Consider the following 21,651-nt stretch of genomic DNA (forward strand, 5'->3'; position numbering starts at 1 on the left):
AGAAGATCGTGTGCGGTTGTGACGTACCTTATGTTTTACTCAGCCACTGAGATTCAGAGATCATAATACAGGGCAATTCAAAATAAATACAGCGATGGAATGTGGCTGTGAAAATTTAATGTATTGAGGTACATCCCCAAGTATTACACAGAATGTAGAAAGAACTTCCCATTTGTGCAAGCGCAGTGTACCGGAAGCTGACGCGGTGATACATAACGGAACTCGGTGGGGAACAGGAGACAGAATATTCGGCAATGTTTATAAAATAAAGAAACATTTTTCAAGCGTATAAAAAATCACCTTGTAGTACAGCCTAAAGGACATAACCTGAAAATCGCTTAAAACTGTATGATACGTATTTTCACATTTTTTGTTTGAAAGTAATGCTTACATATTCCCACAGACCAGGGATAAGGCAAGTTTGTTGCGAACTTACTGCGTGAAATTGTACGGAGTATCATGTTAAAACTATGACAATGTTCTATAATGAACTGCTTAGAGTAAGTAAAATATAGTGTTTAAAATAAGTCTTTTACAATAATAAATGATTTTAATGTCATTTTAATGTCATTTTAATGTCATTTTAACGCCGAGTACCAAGTTAATGTTACTTTACGTTACTAAATCCCATCGATCGTGCACCGGCCATACTTTCTGCCTTGCGAATAAAGAACACAGGATGCCTAGTAATAACTCCTACAACATATTCCTGACCAGGCAGACAAGTCTCTCTGTCGAATTTGTGTGGCGAGCCGGTTCTTACTGGCAGTGCTTAGGCTAATGACCTTAGAAGGAGATGAATGACTGTTGAACTAAATAGTCTGCTCTCCGTTGACTACAGGTCTGTTGCCACTTCGTATTCTTTTTCGGCAATGAACAAATCTTTAAATTTTCCGTTTGATTTGTCGTCATCTCTGTACTTGTTATTATTCTTAGCTTTATGAATGATTCTTTTCGGAGTTGATTTGGAAAATTTAAACTCCTTAGATACTTTTAAACCCCAATTCAGAAGGTCCCATTGCTTTATATCAGCCTTTGTGATATAGTTCACACTATCTAGTAAAGCAAGGGGGAAAAAATAGTAATTACTTTGACATCTACTTGCATCAAAGAATGACTATGGAGGAGGTGACGCTGTAGCATTATTTCCGCTCCAAGAGCAGATTTCAGGTTAGAAACTTTTATGGACTGACGGATGTAGACGTATTATGTGGCTGACGTACAGGGAATTGCATGTACTTTAAGATTACGTGTTATTCAGTGGCGTAAAGCTAACAGTTAACGGTTCATCGTGCTTCGAAATTCACTGAAAGTTCTAAGAACGCAACTAAAAAGGTAAAGAACACCCGTTCACTTACAACTCGCGCTCCAGAAAAAGTCGAAATGGCTGTCGCAGCTTCTCTTCCGTTGAAAGACACAGCTCCACGTCAATGCAGCAGCTAGCACCGGTCTCCAGCTTAGAAAACCGCACACTCCCGTCGTGTCCCGCTACTCCGTTGGGCTCCGATTTCCTCTAACTTGAAGGTGCAGAGTCACAAGGGAAAATGAGGACATTCTCTGTGTTACAATTTAAGAACAGTCGTTTCGTCATCCCATGGCAGAGAAGCTCCCGGCAGCGATTCAGTTAAGCGGCCTCTCCAAATGCCGACAATGACGTTTGGTGTCGGCAGTTTGGGGCAACACACGTTGCGACAATGGAAGAAATACCGCTCGGTGTGAAACGGACTATCGCTGATATCTTGTCCGTTTGAGCTAGGGAGGTCATATAGAACACCTGTTTGAAACGTGCAGTTTCTTTTAAAAACTTTCATTTATACGAGGGTCGTCCACAAAGTAAGTTCCGTTTCTATTTCTATCCGCGGCAGCGCTACGATCGCAGTTCCGAGCACGCGCGGCAGTTACTCTGACTCAAGGAGGAGACGTGTACGCCATTTTCAGATCGCTGCTGCCGGCGTGTGCTTTGTAGTGCTTCTTTATAATGTCGCCGTAGTTGAAAATGCCACCGTGTGTGAAATCACATCTGTGATTCGTTTTCTAAATGCAAAGAAAGTTAAACCAAAGGAAATTCATCGGCAAATGTGCGAAGTTTACGGACGAAATGCTACGAGTGATTCAATGGTTAGAAGGTAAGTGAGACTGTTCAATGAAGGACCTGATCAAGTGCAAGATGAAGAAAGAAGTGAAAGCCCGTCTGTGGTTACTGATGAACTGGTTCACACAATTGAATCACCACCGTAAGTTTACACTTAGTGCCCTTGCTATGGATGTTCCGCAAATCTCACGATCACTAATTCATGAAATTGTTACTGAGAAACTGAAATTTTGAAAACTTTGCTCACGTTGAGAACCCAAAATTCTTAATGAACAACACAAAAAACAACGGGTGGGCAGTGCACTTCAGTTTTTGACACGCAAGAATGAAGAAGGCGATGCTTTTCTTTCTCGGATAGTCACGGGGGATGACACCCCTGAAACAAAACGGCAATCAGTGGAATGGAGACCCAATTCATCCCCAACGAACGTTAAGTCTGAGCAAATCCTCACACCTCAAAAAGTCATGTGCACCGTTTTCTTTGGACAGAAAAGGCATTTTGCCGACTGATTTCTTACCATGAGGCCAAACAATCAATGCACAAGGTTATTGCGAGACCACCAAGATATTGCCCCGCGCAATACAGAACAAGCGCCGAGGATTACTGTCTGTTCTTTTTTCCCCACGATAATGGCCCACCCCACACGGCGAATGTGACCAAACAACTCTTACGGGAATTTCACCAGGACACGTTTGATCATTCTCCGTACAGTCCGGACCTCGCTCCTAGCGACTTTCATTTCTTTCACCTAAAATCTGTCCTTGGTGGTCAAAATTTCAATGATGATGACGAGCTGAAGGAACGTATTACCACATGATTGAATATACAGGCGGCAACCTTCTTTGAAGAAGGCATAGAAAAACTTGTGTCCCACTATGACAAGTGCCTAAGAAATTTCGGAAGCTACGTAGGAAAGTAGTTTAACAGTTCTAGATTTTTCTACAATAAATATTTTTTCTGTATCTGTACAAGTTTGTTTTATATAACCAAAGGGAACTTACTTTGTGGACGACCCTCGTACTTTCTGCAGTTCTTACCAAAATATCGCTAGTTGTTTGTAATACGACGAGGGTGAGTCAAATGAAAACCTTAAATATTTCTTAAAATATTATTTATTATGTAGAAGTGATACAAAGCTGTATCACTTTCAACATAATCTCCCCCACGTTCAATGCAAGTCCTCCAGCGCTTACAAATTGCATAAATTCCTTTAGAAAAAAGAATTCCTTTGGTAGTTCGTGCAACCATTCATACGCCGCGTAGCGTACCTCTCCATCAGAACGGAACTTCTTTCCTCCCATAGCGTCTTTGAGTGATCCAAACATATGGACATCACTTGGGGCAAGGTCTGGTGATTACAGGCTGCAGATGATTTTTTAGGAGATCTGTGTATGATACACTGGTGACAGTGGTCCCTGTAGGCAAGTAATGATCCAAAACGACTCCTTTTTCGTCCCAAAAGAGAGTCAGCATAACCTTTCCTGCTGATGGTTCTGTTCGGAACTTTTTGGTTTTGGTGATGAGCAATGGCGCCATTCCTTGCTCGCTCTCTTCGTTTCCGGTTGGTGGAAGTGAAACCAGGTTTCGTCCCCAGTAACGATTCTTGCAAGGAAGCCATCACCTTCTCGTTCAAAGTGCCGAAGAAGTTCTTCACAAACATCCGCACGTCGTTCTCTGATTTCAGGAGTCAGCTGCTGTGGCACAAATCTTGCAGACACTTTGTGAAACTGGAGCACATCATGCACAATTTGGTGTGCTGACCCATGACTAATCTGTAAATGTCATTCAGTGTCACTCGGCGGTTTTCCTTCACTATGGCTTCAACTGCTGCAGTGTTCTGAGGAGTCACAACTCGTTGTGCCTGACCTGGACGAGGAGCATCTTCCACTGAAGTCACACCATTTGCGAACTTCCTACTCCATTCGTAGACTTGCTGGTGTGACAAACATGCATCACCGTACTGAACCTTCATTCGTCGATGAAATTCAGTACGTTTCACACCTTCACTACGCAAAAACCGAATAACAGAACGCTGTTCTTCCCTGGTGCAAGTCGGAAGTGGGGCGGCCATCTTTAGACTGATACTGCGACGGTATGTGTGCATCTGCACTATGCTGCCACCTACAGGCCATTCTACACGCTGTTTGTAGCACGCTTACCAACTTACAGGAGGCCGGCCTGAGTGGACGAGCGGTTCTAGGCACTACAGTCGCTCCGGTCTCAGGTCCGAATCCTGCCTCGGGCATGGATGTGTGTGATGTCCATAGGTTAGTTAGGTTTAGCGCCTGGAACCGAGCGACCGCTACGGTCGCAGGTTCGAATCCTGCCTCAGGTATGGATATGTGTGATGTCCTTAGGTTAATTAGGTTTAATTAGTTCTAAGTTCAAGGCGACTGATGACCTCAGAAGTTAAGTCGCATAATGCTCAGAGCCATTTGAACCAGCCAACTTACAGGATAACGGCGCGAAATTTCGATTTGTTATTACTACTTTAAGGCTTTCATTTGACTCACCCTCGTATATGCTGTTTCAAGCACCCAGTCAGAAGACTTCTTGCCTCCTTACAGCTGTATTTGTCGGGGATCACTCGGAGAACAGGGCGCCACGCAGCGAAAACTATAATTGTTAATATTAATAACAATAATTCATATTTGTTATGGGCAACGTGAGGTAAAGTCCCTCAGTCACTGACCATGTACCAGTCCAGTGGGCGTCAAATTTTTCTGAATAAATGACGGGACAGACTCTGCCGAGAACATACGAGAAGGTACGACAGATTATGTTTGCCGATATCAGATGTGTATTACAGTATAAAGTTCAGAATGCTTGATTACAACAAACACACGGTGATGGCATCCTGATTTTTCTGCTCGTAATGGTAGCTATCAACGATCCTATAAGAAGCCGATTTTCATCAGTTTACAGCACAAAAAAATGGCTCTGAGCACGATGGGACTTAACTGCTGAGGTCAACAGTCCTCTAGAACTTAGAACTACTTAAACCTAACCAACCTAAAGACATCACATACATCTATGCCAGAGGCAGGATTCGAACCTGTGACCGAAGCGGTCGCGCGGTTCCCGACTGTCGCGCCTAGAACCGCTCGGCCACTCCGGCCGTTTACAGCACAATAGTGCCACAGACTGCGAGGAAGATCATTGGAATTGTCACTAACAGGGAGCAGTGAGGAAGCTGTTTAAATGCCCAGTGGTGAGGTTAGCTCAGGGCCGAGGTAACGTAACCTCGGATCCCCTCAGTGAAGCTGACTGGCCCCAGTATCTGTATGGCTTCAGTGTCACTGTTCAAACGCTGCCTATTCGTTTTTGTAAACAGCCACTGAGTTGTCTTCCGTTTTCCTTAGTGTTGCAGTCTAGGTCTCTCATTGCATGTTTCTCGTGCCTTTGATCGAAAAGACTCCAGTCGCATTCGGCAGTAATTGTTTTATCAGCGGAGAGAACACCTTTTGTAGGCCAGAAAACTCCAGCTGTAAACATTGTGCCACGCAGGATTAGCCGTGCGGTCTTAGGCGCTGCAGTTATGGACTGAGCGGCTGGTTCCGGCGGAGGTTCGTGTCCTCCCTCGGGCATGGATGGGTGTGGTGGTCCTTAGGAAAATTTAGGTTACGTAGTGTGTAAGCTTAGGGACTGATGACGTTAGCAGTTGAGTCCGATAAGTTTTTCACACACTTTTTGATTTTGTTTTTGTAAACATTGCGGCAGATGAAAACTGACCCGCTGCCTCTAGTGCTGCCTGCAGGGCCGGCTCCCTCTCTTGTGTCAGCAACACCGCCCTAGCGGTGCACAAATTCAGTTGGATTATTTTTAAAATCATCCCAACACTGCTGAGTAATTAGATGTCACATTTGCTTTGTCGCAACTCTCTAACTGTTACCTCTCCTACCGCAAACACAAAACGACCAACAGTATTACGACTATCTCACACGAATGTGAAATAGCGAATGGCAGCGGCTTTGTTGCGCAACTGGCGGGTTAGCGGACAGAAAGACGACGAATTACAGGCGAAATACAGTTTAGAGGCGCAACACGGTGATAAAAACACGAAACAACAATGTGCCCATTACACTGAGGAGGGGACGTCCGTTGCACGGTTTATACTCTGTTCATCATAAGAACAAACCTGATGTAAACATTACCCCATGTATCCTTCCGCATTTGCTTGAATCTCATTGGACTTCCTTTCTCGTGAGCGGAAGGCAAGCTGTGTCCACTACGATCACAACGATACGTTTTATGATACAGGGTGAAAAGTATTTAAACGACAAGCTCTGGGAGGTTGTAGGGGACATCAAAAGAAATATTGCCGGCCGCTTGTGGCAGAGCGGTTCTAGGCGCTTCAGTCTGGAAATGTGCGACCGCTCCGGGCGCAGGTTCGAATCCTGCCTCGGGCATGGATGTGTGTGATGTCCTTAGGTTAATTAGCTTTAAGTAGTTCTAAGTTCTAGATGACTGATGACCTCAGTAGTTAAGTCCCAAAGTGCTCAGAGACATTTGAACCAAAACAAATATTTTTCCCTAATGTCATTTTTTCCTATGAGGATTATTTAAACAGGTGGAGGCCTTATTACGCTCTTCAGTTGTTAGAGGCCGTATTACGATCTGCAGTTGTTAGACGGTGTATTACGCTCTTCAGTTCTAGGCAACTGCTGTCCACCAGTGTAGTAGTGCATTGTCTCTGTTTACTAATGGAGCGATACACCTGGAGTGAGTACACTGGTATGGTTGGTGCGTAATACGTAGCGCACCACAACGGACGAGCTGCACAGCGGGTTTATCAACAACAATATCCTAATCGCCGTACCTCGCATCATACGACCTTTGCTGCTGTGTACCAACGTCTGCGTGAGACCGGCTGATTTGGCATATTACCTGGACAGGGACGCCGTCGCACGGTAAGAACGCTGCAATTTGGGGAAGCTGTCTTGCAGCATGTGGAGCGGGATCCTTCAATCAGCACTCGTGCAATTGCACGTAACATGGGGACGAATCAGACGAATGTATGAACAGTCTTTCGAGACCGATTGTTACGTCCATTTCACTTACAGCGCGTCCACAACCTGGAACCAGTTGATTATCCACCCAGAGCACAGTTTTCGCAGAGGTACTTGGAACAGTGCGAAATGCATCCTGTTGCATCAGTTTGTCTACCGATGAAGCAACGTTCGGGCTTGATAGAGTCTTCAACATGCACAATTCGCATGTTTTGAGTGAGGATAACCCAAATGCCACACTACTAGCGCTCATCAAGTGCGGTTCTTCGTTAATGCGTGGGTCGGTGTTGTCGGGGGCTGTTTAATTGGTCCGTATCTGCTACCTAGGCCAGTAAATGGCAGGCACTATTACAATTTTATTCGTCAGAGTATTGCCATAATTGCTGGAAGACCTCCCGTCCCCTACAAGACAACGCATGTGGTTCCAACATGACGAGGCGCCGGCATATTTCAGACGTCGTGTACATCGATTCCTGGACCGATGGTTCCAGAAACGTGGATTGGCAGAGGTGGTCCTGTACCGTGGCCTGCTCGATCCCCTCTGGACTTTGTGTGGGGAGAGATGCGCCACCTTGTTTACGCAACTCCTGTTGCATCAGAAGAGGATCTGGTTCCCCGGATAGTAGCAACAGTGGGAAAAATTTAGGATACTGCTGAGGTTTTGCCAGCGTCAGACAGAACATGATCCGACGGTGTACCTTTGTTTACGTGTTAATGGAGGCATTTTTGAAAATCTACTGTAATTGAAATTTAGTTGTGTTAATGTGTTGTCTCTTGGTCATAAAAAAAGGAGAAGTGTTTCTTGGTTTAATTAATTTGCCGCCAGAGAAATCTTCCTCTAACGGTTTAAATACTCATAGGAAAAAATGACATTAGGGAAAAATATTTGTTTTGATGTCCCCTACAACCCCCCTAGTTTTTCGGTTTAAGTACTTTTCACCCTGTATATTACAAGCACATAGTCTGGGCGAAAATGCAGAACTACAGCTATACCGGCGCATTAAACTTGGACAGCCCTGGCCAGCCAGCTCGTCCAGCTAACCTGCGAAGATGTGAGCAGTTGCCTTTCAGACGTAAAAAGACACGAGGAGGGAAGCAATATAGGTTCGAATGTCGTTTAATTTTTAAAGAGAATGAAGTAATATTAGGCAAAGTTCCAGTACTGGCACGCTTCTTAGGTGACCTGACGGAAAGCATACAATTCTCTCGTTCTCACCTAAAACAGTGCTCTAATTACAAACAAGAGTGGTCGCAGGTTCGAATCCTGCCTCGGGCATGGATATGTGTGATGTTCTTAGGTTAGTTACATATCTGGCCATTAAAATTGCTACACCAAGAAGAAATGCAAATGATAAATGGGTGTTCATTGGACAAATATATTACACTCTAACTGACGTGTCATTATATTTTCACGTATTTTGAGTGCATAGATCCTGAGAAATCAGTACCCAGAGCAACCACATCTGGCCATAATAACGGCCTTCATACGCCTGGGCATTGAGTCAAACAGAGCTTGGATGGCGTGTAAAGGTACGGCTGCCCATGCAGCTTCAACACGATACCACAGTTCATCAACAGTAGTGACTGGCGTATTGTGACGAGCCAGTTACTCGGCCACCATTGACCAGACGTTTTCAATTGGTGAGAGATCTGGAGAATGCGCTGGCCAGGGCAGCAGTCGAACATATTCTGTATCCAGAAAGGTCCGTACAGGACCTGCAACATGCGGTCGTGCGTTATCCTGCTGAAATGTAGGGCTGTGCAGGGATCAAATTAAGGATGGAACCATGGGTCGTAACACATGTGAAATGCAACGTCCACTGTTCAAAGTGCGGTCAGTGAGAACAAGAGGTGACCGAGACGTGTAACCAATGGCACCGCATATCATCACGCCGGGTGATACGCCAGTATGGCGATGACGAATACACGCTTCCAATGTGCGTTCACCGCGAAGTGGACAAACACGGATGCGACCATCATGATGCTGTAAAAAGAACCTGGATTCCTCCGAAAAAATGTTCTGCCATTCGTGCACCCAGGTTCGTCGTTGAGTACACCATCGCAAGCGCTCCTGTCTGTGATGCAGCGTCAAGGATAACCTCAGCCATGGTCTCCGAGCAGATAGTCCATGCTGCTGCAAACGTAGTCGAACCGTTCGTGCGGATGGTTGTTGTCTTGTAAACGTCCCCATCTGTTGACTCAGGGATCGAGACGTGGCTGCACGATCCGTTACAGCCATGCGGATAAGATGCCTGTCATCTCGACTGCTAGTGATGTGAGGCCGTTGGGATCCAGCACGGCGTTCCGTATTACCCTCCTGAACCCACCGATTCCATATTGTGCTAACAGTCATTGCATCTCGAGCAACGCGAGCAGCAATGTCACGATACGATAAACCGCAATCGTGATAGGCTGCAATCCGACCTTTATCAAAGTCGGAAACGTGATGATAAGCATTTCTCCTCCTTACACGAGGCATCACAACAACATTTCACCGGGCAACGCAGGTCAACTGCTGTTTGTGTATGAGAAATCGGTTGGAAACTTTCCTCATGTCAGCACGTTGGAGGTGTCGCCACCGGCGCCAACCTTGTGTGAATGCTCTGAAAAGCTAATCATTTGCATATCACAGCATCTTCTTCCTGTCGATTAAATTTCGCGTCAGTAGCACGTCATCTTCGTGGTGTAGCAATTTTAATGGCCAGTAGTGTAAGTTTAAGTAGTTCTAAGTTCTAGGGGACTGATGACCTCAGATATTAAGTCCCATAGTGCTCAGAGCCATTTGAACAAGCAAGAGCGATAAAAATTGCTAACACAGGGTAATGTCTGTGAGCGAGTTATGTGAGTTGCCAAAGCATACTGCAGGGGATTAACTGTATTGCTGTATACTGAAGCCACTGATGGTATTAAAATGTCAGTTTTCTGGTATCCTCTTAGCTCCTTCCTTATCCGAATCCGAGAACAGTTCTGGAACTGTCATCTGCTAGATTGATAACGAATCGATCAGCAGCTGAATCCACGATGAGAACCAGGCACCGTATTTTCTCCTCTTCTTTCGTGACGAGCCGTTCTGTATCCCGCCAACGTTCGGGAGTGACATGTGAGAAACCTGCGTGCGTTAGTTCTAGTACGTCTGGCAGCTTAACAATCATGTTATTTCTCGCGACAAATCCCTTAACTTGTCACCGGATCTGTTTTGTTGGGCTCACATTGCAATGGTACAGTGGCAAATGTAAAAATGCAGCACTTTTAAGGTGTACTCGATGCTGTGCAAATGATTGTTTTTCGTTTTTCTACCGCACTCTGGTTCGTGTCAGACAACATCTGTCGTATTTGGTTTCTCATTTTACCCTTAACAATTAAATTGATACGTTTTCTTAACTTAAACAACCTTTATTAACAATGTTTCGTAAATTATCGATAGCTAAGAATTTATATTTGAAATGAAAACAGGAATTTCGCGTGCAACATGTAATCAGAAACTAGAAGCTGTGCATTACTCATAAAAAATGATGAAGAATTTTACAATTACGAGATGTAGGTATTTGAAATCGAACGAAGGATGACCAAGGTGAGAGTTGAATCAGCGATCCGTGAACTGTAGCGGATTATGAATCTACTATGCTACTAATGAATCAGCGATCCGTGAACTGTAGCGGATTATGAATCTACTATGCTACTGATTCCGCTATGTATCCAGTGTGCATTTGTATCTCAGCTGTACGAATTACGAGGGTTGTTTTTTAAGTAAGGGCCGTTCGCGCGGACGCCGCAGCAAGCCCCCGCGCCACTTGCCGGCATCTTTCCCGTTCACGCTGACGCAAGTTGCAGCTCTGTAGCTGACGTGTACGCATCGCTGTGCTACTTTATAATGTTTACGATTATTGAATCGCCCGCCGCGTGTTAGATACGGTCAGTGATACGTTTTTTGACCGCGAGAAGCCTATCAGCTGCAGAAATTCATCGTCAGTTAACAGAAGTTTATGGCTTTAATGCAATGAGTGAAGGTAAAGTGCGTCAGTTGGTTAGAGAGTTTAAAAATGGCCGTCAAAACGTCCATGACGAAGAACGCTCAGGCCGGCCCTCTGTGATCACTGATGATTTGGTGGCTGCAGTCGAAACAAAGATTCGTGAGGACAGAAGATTCACAATTTCCACTCTTTCTTTGGAATTTCCACAAGTTTTAAGATCGGTTTTGTACAAAATTGTGTCTGAAAACCTAAACTTTAAGAAACTGTGTTCTCGGTGGGTACCCAGACTCCTCACAGAGGACCACAAAGGGAAGAGATTTGCCACTTCATTGGACTCTTTGATTCGTTACGAGGAAGAAGGGGATGACATGTTGAGTCAAATTGTCACTGGGGATGAAACATGGGTATCCCATATCACTCCCGAAAGCAAGCGACAATCGATGGAATGGCGACACACAACCTCACCCGTCAAGGTCAAAGCCAAACAGACGCTGCCAAAGCGCAACATTGTGGCAAATGTGTTCTGGGACCGGCGCGGTGCTTTGCTAGTGGACTTTATGCCACGAGGAACGACAGTCAACTCAGATGCCTACTGTGCAACTCCAAAGAGGCTCCGCAGAGCAATTCAAAACAAAAGGCGCGGCATGCTGACAAAAGGAGTTTTGCTCCTGCACGATAACGCTAGGCCTCACACGTCTCAAAAGACTCGGGATTTGATTGATTCTTTTGGCTGGGAAGTTTTGGACCATGCACCATACAGCCCCGACCTTGCTCCTAGCGATTTTCACCTTTTCCGGTACGTGAAACACCATCTTGGTGGGCAGCGCTTCAATGACGACGATGAAGTGAAAGCGGCCGTGAACTCTTGGCTGTCGGAGGAGGCGGCCAAATTCTTTGAAGAGGGAATTAAAAACTTAGTTGTACGGTATGACAAGTGCTTAAATAAACAATGCAACTATGTAGAAAAATAGGTAAAAGTGTGTAGAATCAGAAAATAAAAAGTTTTTTTACAAAAGTATTTGTATCCGTTTTTTTAAATAAAAATGGCCCTTACTTAAGAAAGAACCCTCGTACTTCTTCTTCTGCGGCTCTGCAACTCATGATAAGTTTTGACCTCTTCAACTACCTCCTTACATTTGTCCCGGTCTCTTTCTGGCAGTTTCCAGTTCCTGTAGTAGCCCATCTTCCGAAGGTCTTCTATGACTCCAGTTGTCGGTCGACCACGTTCTCTCTATCCACCTAGCTTTCCTTGTAATATCTTATTTGGTATTTCTTTATTATTCATCCGTGTCATGTGTCCAGCCCACCTCATCCTAGATGAATTCACAATCCTTTTGACAGGCTGGTCTTTGTAGAGGCGTACCACCCATTATTGTATCCTCCTCAATATTTCCCTTTCGCATATAGGGCCGATGGTTCTCCTGAGTGTACTTCTCTCGAATTCAACCGCCGATTCAGCATCCTTTGCTGTCTCAGAGGCGTATGTAAGCAGTGGTCTGATCACTGTTTTATAAGTGGTTAGTTTTGTGGTGCAAGTCAGGCGAGTTGAAGATATAAGCTTTGTTAAGGGAAATAAGTTTTATTGTCTGCAATTAGACTTTGCTTTAGTTCATATGAGGCATCGTTTACGTTGGTTGCAATCGAACCCAGGTACTTGAAATGATCGACTCTTTCAAAGGTATAACTTCCTCATCGTTATTTCGGCTGCCATGTTCTCCCTGTGTGCTTTCCCAGCAGCCAGGTATTAGTTTTTCAGCTCGTTGATATTTAGTCCCATATTTTTGCTGGCTTTTTCAAGTACAGTGAATGTCTCTTCTGTTGCTGTCAGAGTTCTTGCTACTTTGTCTATGTCATCCGCATAGGTCAGTATCTGCACAGATTTATCAAAAATCGTTTCCCTATTCAAGATATTTGCTTCTCTCAAGGCCTTCGCCAAGGCGGCGTTGAATAGGAGGGATGCCTTTGCCTCACCTTGCCGTACTTTGTCTTTAACTTCCAAAGTATAGGACAACATTGTTCCAGTTCTCATTCAATCCTCCATTTCTCTCATTGTCATTCACACTGCCCTTATCAGCTTTCTTGGAGTATCCAATTCATCTAGAGCTTGATACAGTTCCGCTCTGTCTGTACTATCGTACGCTGCTATAAAATCAATAAAAAGATGACACTTTCCGACAGAATACTCCTTTGTTTTTTCCAGAATTTGTCACAGGGTAAATACAGTCGCTCGAAAAACTTAAAAGCGATTTTTTATCCGTAAATGTATAAAAAACATTAAGAACAACCCATTTTTCGGCATTTTTAACTGTATTTTACTACGGAGCAGGAAGCAGTCTCAGCCATTTTCACACTGAGTATTATCAATGTCACAATCAGACCACAACAGTGTAGGGACTGTTATTGTACACGACTTTTGAAATGAAAACTGCACTACTGGCGCCGGCCGCGGTGGTCTCGCGGTTCTAGGCGCGCAGTCAGGAACCGTGCGACTGCTACGGTCGCAGGTTCGAATCCTGCCTCGGGCATGGACGTGTGTGATGTCCTTAGGTTAGTTAGGTTTAAGTAGTTCTAAGTTCTAGGGGACTGATGACCACAGCAGTTGAGTCCCATAGTGCTCAGAGCCATTTGAACCATTTTTTTTTTGCACTACTGGCTATTAAAATTGCTACACCACGAAGATGACGTGCTACAGACATGAAATCTAACCGACAGGAACAAGATGCTGTGATATGCAAATTATTAGCTTTTCAAAGCATTCACACAAGGTTGGCGACGGTGGCGACATCTACAAAGTGCTCACATGAGGAAAGTTTGCAACCGATTTCTCATACACAAACAGCAGTTGACCGGCGTTGCCTGGTGAAACGTCGTTGTGACGCCTCGTGTAAGGAGGAGAAATGCGTACCATCACGTTTCCGACTTTGATAAAGGTCGGATTGCAGCCTATCGCGATGGCGGTTTATCGTATCGCGACATTGCTTGTCGCGTTGCTCGAGATGCAACGACTGTTAGCAGAATATGGAATCGGTGGGTTCAGGAGGGTAATACGGAACGCCGTGCTGGATCCCAACGGCCTCGTATCACTAGCAGTCAAGATGACAGGCATCTTATCCACTTGACTGTAACGGATCGTGCAGCCATGTCTCGATCCCTGAGTCAACAGATGGGGACGTTTGCAAGACAACAACCATCTGCACGAGCAGTTCGACGACGTTTGCAGCAGCATGGCCTACCAGCTCGGAGACCATGGCTGCGGTTACCCTTGACGCTGCATCACAGACAGGAGCCCCTACGATGATGTACTCGACGACGATCCTGGGTGCACGAATGGCAAAACGTCATTTTTTCGAATGAATCCAGGTTGTGTTTACATGATGGTCGAATCCGTGTTTGGTCACATCGCGGTGAACGCACATTGGAAGCGTGTATTCGTCATCGCCATACTGGAGTATCACCCAGCGTGATGATATGGGGTGCCATTGGTTACACGTCTCGGTCGCCTCTTGTTCGCATTGACGGCACTTTGAACAGTGGACGTTACATTTGAGATGTGTTACGACCCGTGGCTCTACCCTTCATTCGATCCCTGCGAAGCCCTACATTTCAGCAGGATAATGCACGACCGCATGTAGCAGGTCCTGTACAGGGCCTTTCCGGAGAAAATGTTCGACTGCTGCCCTGGCCAGCACATTCTCCAGATCTCTAACCAAATGAAAACGTCTGGTCAATGGTGGCCGAGCAACTGGCTTGTCACAATACGCCAGTCACTACTCGTGATGAACTGTGGTATCGTGTTGAACTCAATGCCCAGGCCAATCAAGGCGGTTATTACGGTCAGAGGTGTTTTTCTGGGTACTGATTTTTCAGGATCTATGCACCCAAATTGCATGAAAATGTAATCACATGTCAGTTCTAGTATAATATATTTGTCTAATGATTACCCGTTTATCATCTGCATTTCTTCTTGGTGTAGCAATTTTAATGGCTAGTAGTGTACATAGGTAAAGCGCGATTGCGAAAAACGTTGATGTCTGTTAATACGTTTCCTTTAACGTAACTAAGTAACCAGATATCTAATGCATAAGTGAGACCTACTTCCCAGAGGATAACAACACCACTGTACGTGTGCTACGGCTTCTGACCGGTCATCGCATTTGTGTTTGTTTACGTCAGGTTTAATCTTATGATGAACAGTGTTATTAATGTGACTGTGGGAGCAACTTTTGCAGCGACTCTCTGATGAGAAAGTAAGTTGGACAGTAAGTTGGAACGTTGGCAGGAAGCCGCCGTCCGCGCACCCGCAGTGGATCCCAAAGACTCCGACCGACCGCCGCTGCGCTCACCTCTGAGTGGGAGGGTTCATCTCTCTTATCAAGTCTCGCGTCGAGGCGTCCCACACACTAGGACGGTCTCTCCCCTAGCGTCCTCCAAAGTTTTCTATGGGCGTGTCCATACAGCCGATTGGCCACCTCACATTCTCCATCTGGCCAATCAAATCATTTAACAATAGCCGCGCGGGATTAGCCGAGCGGTCTACGCGCTGCAGTCATGGACTGTGCGGCTGGTCCCAGTTCGAGTCCTCCCTTGGGCATGGGTGTGTGTGTTTGTCCTTAGGATAATTTAGGTTAAGTAGTGTGTAAGCTTAGGGTCTGATGACCTTAGCAGTTAAGTCCCATAAGATTTCACACACATTTGAACATTTAACAATAAGTGCATTCTTGTGATGAAAGTGCATTTTTTGCTTGAAAAACATTGTCCGTGCTTAGCCAAGTACGTTCTGCGTTCTCTGGTAGGACTCATTTCGGACGACGCTGAAGTTCAGAACTGGTAGGCGTCAAGCTACAGGTGCACGTTTTTCTGTACCTACTGGGCCGCTCTGCAGATCACACCCAAGTACCAGACGGAGGGTGCGTCAATCCACCTCCACACCAATTCTCTATTAATCCACTCTCGACAGTATTTTTCTGCGAACGGACACCTGTAAACTTCCCGCACTCTGTGCGATCCGAGTCAGTAACAGTGAATTCCAGATTTTCTGTCTAAGATTGTCTTATGTTTGTTGAACGCTGTGTCGAAAAGTCAAAGTACTTCGAATAGAACAAACTCCTCCATTCAACCGGCATAGAGCCGCTACAACGTGGGTGATGCGAAACCAGACTAATACAAATATATAAAATTCTTCTCGGGTATGCAGCCGGATCATGACGTCTTCAAGACACAATATTTCTGCGGTCCAACTGGCCGCCATCATCAGGTGAGAGCGCTGGTGCACAATCTCGCCGGAACTGACTTCCCAGCGCAAGCGGCAGCCCATATATAGGCCGCAGAAGGCCCACAACGCGTGCGCGAGAAGGTGCCGTAGCTGCCCTCTAGTGCAGTAAACATGCCGCGCCGCCGGTGGTGGAAAGAGTTTTTTGAGAACGTCGTCAGGTAAAAAACTTCGTCCTGGTGCTGCCGTGCCACCGAGACTATACGGCCTACCCAAGATTCATAAGAAAGGGGTCCCGCTTCGTCCGATCGTGAGTAACTTGGGTGCTCCTACCTACAATCTAGCCAAGTATTTAGCATCTGTTCTTGGCCCTCACGTCGGTAAATGCGAACATCACATTCCCAATTCTATGGTGTTTATTCAGAGATTGAAGTCCTTGTCTCTTAGTCCCTGCGATTTGCTTGTGAGCTTTGATGTCGTGTCGCTTTTTACCCGGATTCCTCTGGAAGAATCCTTGCAATTAATTGGTGAGAAACTGGATGAGGACACAACCAGGCTTTGTCGCCACGTGCTGACGTCAACGTACTTTTTATTCAATGACAAATATTTTGAACAGACTGACGGAGTGGCTATGGGGAGCCCACTGTCCCCAATAGTCGCCAACCTTTTTATGGAAGATTTGGAGGACATGGCGCTGAAGACGGCGTCCTTAAAACCAACCTGTTTTTGGAGGTACGTTGACGACACGTTTATGGTGTGGCCTCATGGGAGAGAGGCTCTTGACCGCCTCCTAGATCATTTTAATTCCCTGCATCCTAGCATCAAGTTTACCATGGAGGTGGAAAGTGATGGAAAGCTTCCGTTTCTGGATGTTCTGGTGTACAGAAAGGATGATGGGACACTGGGACACAGTGTTTGTCGAAAGCCTACGCACACGGACCGTTACCTGCATGCTTCTAGCTGTCATCCATCGTTCCAGCGTACAGGGGTCCTGCGAACGTTGGCGAGAAGAGCTTATGCCATTTCAGATGGAGAAAGCTTGACACAAGAATTGGACCACCTTAAGGTTGTGTTCAAGCAGAATGGCTATACAGATAAACAGATCCGTCGTGCTTTCCAGTTTGGACCATCGCCTGAACCACCAGAAGATACCTGCAAATCGGTGGCTTTTCTGCCTTTTGCTGGGAGCATTTCCTCGAAGATAGGAAGAATTCTAAAAAGATATCACATCAAAAGTATTTTTCGTCCGCCGGCCAAGCTTAGAGCGTTTCTTGGCTCTGTTAAGGATGACTTGGGTTTGAGGAAGCCCGGTGTATACAAGATCCCTTGCCACTGTGGGAAGGCTTACATTGGTCAGACGATCCGGACCATTCAGGACCGATGTGTTGAGCATCAGCGGCACACACGGCTGCTTCAACCCGAGAAATCCGCAGTGGCGGAGCACTGTCTCACCCAGGGACACAGAATGCAATATGATGCGACACAAATGGTTGCCCCTGCATCTCGATATTGGGACTGTATTTTAAAAGAATCAATAGAGATTCGTTTATCTGACAATCTTATTAATAGAGACAAGGGCTATCTTTTAAGTAAGACTTGGGACCCGGTGTTATCCGACATTAAAAAACAACGGTCTGCGTCTCAATCGTCGGAATAGAATTTTTTAATTTTCTTTTATTTTTGACAGCGATATCTCGATTTCGCCTCTTTCCACCACCGGCGGCGCGGCATGTTTACTGCACTAGAGGGCAGCTACGGCACCTTCTCGCGCACGCGTTGTGGGCCTTCTGCGGCCTATATATGGGCTGCCGCTTGCGCTGGGAAGTCAGTTCCGGCGAGATTGTGCACCAGCGCTCTCACCTGATGATGGCGGCCAGTTGGACCGCAGAAATATTGTGTCTTGAAGACGTCATGATCCGGCTGCATACCCGAGAAGAATTTTATAAATTACTACGCCGGGAAAGCCTTCGCAGACTAATACATTTTACGCATGTTACCATCATAACCACAATTCGAGGCAATAAGATGGAATATTTATCGACTTTCGAATAGAATTTGACTAATTATTGCACCACCTACAGGTAAATAGAGAGATATCAAATGAATAATTTGACTTGATTCAGGTAGGGACGACACAGCATGGATGGAAAGCCATCCGACACATGTGGAACGAAGCACAGGAACCTATGTTTTGATCCTTAGTGTTTATGTTTAATTATCCAGCAGAAAGTAAGGTCGCGCGTGGCTGTTATCTGGAATGAAGCACTACTTGAAAAAAGCTGCACAGATATGCAGCCAGATACAGGGTTGTCCACTGATCGTCACTGGACCAAATATCTCACGAAAAAAGCGTCAAACGAAAAAACTACAAAGAACGTAACTTGTCTAGCTTGAAGGGGAAAACCAGATGGCGCTATGGTTGGCCCGCTAGATGGCGCTGCCATAGTTCAAACGGGTATGAACTACGTTTTTTTTTAAATAGGGACCCCCATTTTTTTATTACATATTCGTGTAGTACGTCAAGAAATATCAATGTTTTAGGTGGACCACTTTTTTCACTTTGTGATAGATGGTGCTGTGATAGTCACAAACATATGGCTCACAATTTTAGACGAACAGTTCGTAACAGGTAGGTTTTTTAAATTAAAATACAGAACGTAGGTACGTTTGAACATTTTATTTCGGTTGTTCCAATGTGATACATGTTCCTTTGTGATCTTATCACTTCTGAGAACACATGCTGTTACAGCGTGATTACCTCCAAATACCACATTAATGCAATAAATGTTCAAAATGATGTCCGTCAACCTCAATGCATTCGGCAATACTTGTAACGACATTCCTCTCAACAGCCAGTAGTTCGCCTTCAGTAAAGTTCGCATTGCATTGACAATGCGCTGGCGCATGTTGACAGGCGTTGTCAGTGGATCACGATAGCAAATATCCTTCAAGTTTCCCCACAGAAAGAAATCCGGGGACGTCAGATCCGGTGAACTGGCGGGCCATCGACCAATCCCCCTGTCATGAAATATGCTATTCAATACCGCTTCAACCACACGCGAGCTATGTGCCGGACATCCATCATGTTGGAAGTACATCGCCATTCTGCCGTGCAGTGAAACATCTTGCAGTAACATCGGTAGAATATTACCTACGAAATCAGCATACATTGCACCATTTACAATGCCATCGATAAAATGGGGCCTGCCGGTGTGGCCGTGCGGTTCTAGGCGCTTCAGTCTGGAAACGCGCGACCGCTACGGTAGCAGGTTCGAATGCTGCCTCGGGCATGGATGTGTGTGATGTCATTAGGTTAGTTAGGTTTAAGTAGTTCTAAGTTCTAGGGGACTGATGACCACAGATGTTAAGTCCCATAGTGCTCAGAGCCATTTGAACCATTTGATAAAATGGGGGCCAACTATCGTTCCTCCCATAATGGCGCACCATACATTAACCCGCCAAGGTCACTGATGTTACACTTGTCGCAGGCATCGTGGATTTTCCGTTGCCCAGTAGTGCATATTATGCCGGTTTAGGTTACCGGTGTTGGTGAATGACGCTTCGTCGCTATATAGAACACGCGCAAAAAACCTGTCAATGTTCCGTAATTTCTCTTGTGTCCAGTGGCAGAACTGTACACGACGTTTAGAGTCGTCGCCATCCAATTCCTGGTGCATAGAAATATGGTACGGTTGCAATCGATGTTGATGTAGCATTATTAACACCGACGTTTTTGAGATTCTCGATTCTCGCGCCATTTGTCTGCTACTGATGTGCGGATTAGCCGCGACAGCAGCTAAAACACCTACTTGGACTTCATCATTTGTTGCAGGTCGTGGTTGACGTTTCACACGTGGCTGAACAGTTCCGCCAGCCGGGATGGCCGAGCGGTTCTAGGCGCTACAGTCTGGAATTGCGCGACCGCTACGGTCGCATGTTCAAATCCTGCCTCGGGCATGGATGTTTGTGATGTCCTTAGGTTAGTTAGGTTTAAGTAGTTCTAAGTTCTAGGGGACTGATGACCTTAGAAGTTAAGTCCCACAGTGCTCAGAGCCATTTGAACCATTTTTTGAGCACTTCCTGTTTCCTTAAATAACGTAAATATCCGGCGAATGGTCCGGACACTTGGATGATGTCATCCGGGATACCGGGCACCATACATAGCACACGCCCGTTGGGCCTTTTTATCGCAATAGCCATACATCAACACGATATCGACCTTTACCGCAATTGGTAAACGGTCCATTTTAGCACGTGTAATGTATCACGAAGCAAATAGCGTCCGCACTGGCGGAATGTTACGTGATACCACGTACTTAAACGTTTGCAACTATTACAGCGCCATCTATCACAAAGCGAAAAAAGTGGCCCTACTATGACATTCATATTTCTTTACGTACTACATGAATATGTAATAAAAAATGGGGGTTCCTGTTTTAAAAAACGCAGTTGATATCCGTTTGACCTATGGCAGCGCCATGTAGCGGGGCCAACCATAGTGCCATCTGGTTTCTCCCTTCAAGCTAGACGAGTTTCGATCTATGTACTTTTTTCGTTTGACGCTTCTTTCGTGAGATATTTGGCCTGGTCAATATCAATGGACCACCCTGTATCCGATTTCAGTATGGTGCAGAGACTGGCAACTTGCCGTAAATGCGCATAAATGTAAAATTGTACACTTTACAAATTGTAATCAGTAGACTCATAGAAAAACTTGTGTGTTACATTTTGTGGCGGTATGAAACGGAACGATCATACGGGCTGAGTCATAGGTGAAGTAGGAGCTAGTGTACACAGGAGCTTGCTCACAAAACGTTTGTGCGACCCATGATGGAATACTGATCAACTGTATAGGAACCGTACAAAATGGGGCAAAGAGTGGATATCAAAAGTATCCAAAGAGGGCAACAAGAGTAGTCACAGTCTTCTTTGAGTCTCAGAAGATCGTGGAGGGAGTGCTCTAAAAGCTAAAACGCCAGAAGACGTTCTTCAAGTGTGCTGTAAGAAAGTACAAAATGTCAGGAACGAATGTGGGATTAATGTAGAGTCACATAAGTTGGGGGTTGTTTTGGGGGGAGGAGACCAGACAGCAAGGTCATCGGTCTCAACGGATTAGGGAAGGATGTCGGCCGTGCCCTTTCAAAGGAACCATCCCGGCATTTGCCTGGAGCGATCTAGGGAAATCACGAAAAACCTAAATCAGGATGGCCGGACGCGGAATTGAACCGTCGTCCTCCCGAATGCGAGTCCAGTGTGGTAACCACTGCGCCACCTCGCTCGGTGGGAGCCACATACGCCTCGTCCGTTTAGGTAACGTTAATACAAGATCAGACTAATCGCTGCAACCACAGAACAATTTGAAAACGTTG

General features: G+C 45.5%; 1 protein-coding gene across 1 annotated transcript in view; it reads left to right on the forward strand.

The window, feature by feature from the left end:
- Positions 1-21,651, forward strand: part of LOC126212659 (uncharacterized) — a 140,709-nt gene that overhangs the window by 15,183 nt on the left and 103,875 nt on the right. The gene's annotated exons all lie outside the window — the stretch shown is intronic.

Source organism: Schistocerca nitens, chromosome 11 (genome assembly GCF_023898315.1).
Source record: "Schistocerca nitens isolate TAMUIC-IGC-003100 chromosome 11, iqSchNite1.1, whole genome shotgun sequence".
NCBI classification, from domain to species: Eukaryota; Metazoa; Arthropoda; class Insecta; order Orthoptera; family Acrididae; genus Schistocerca; species Schistocerca nitens.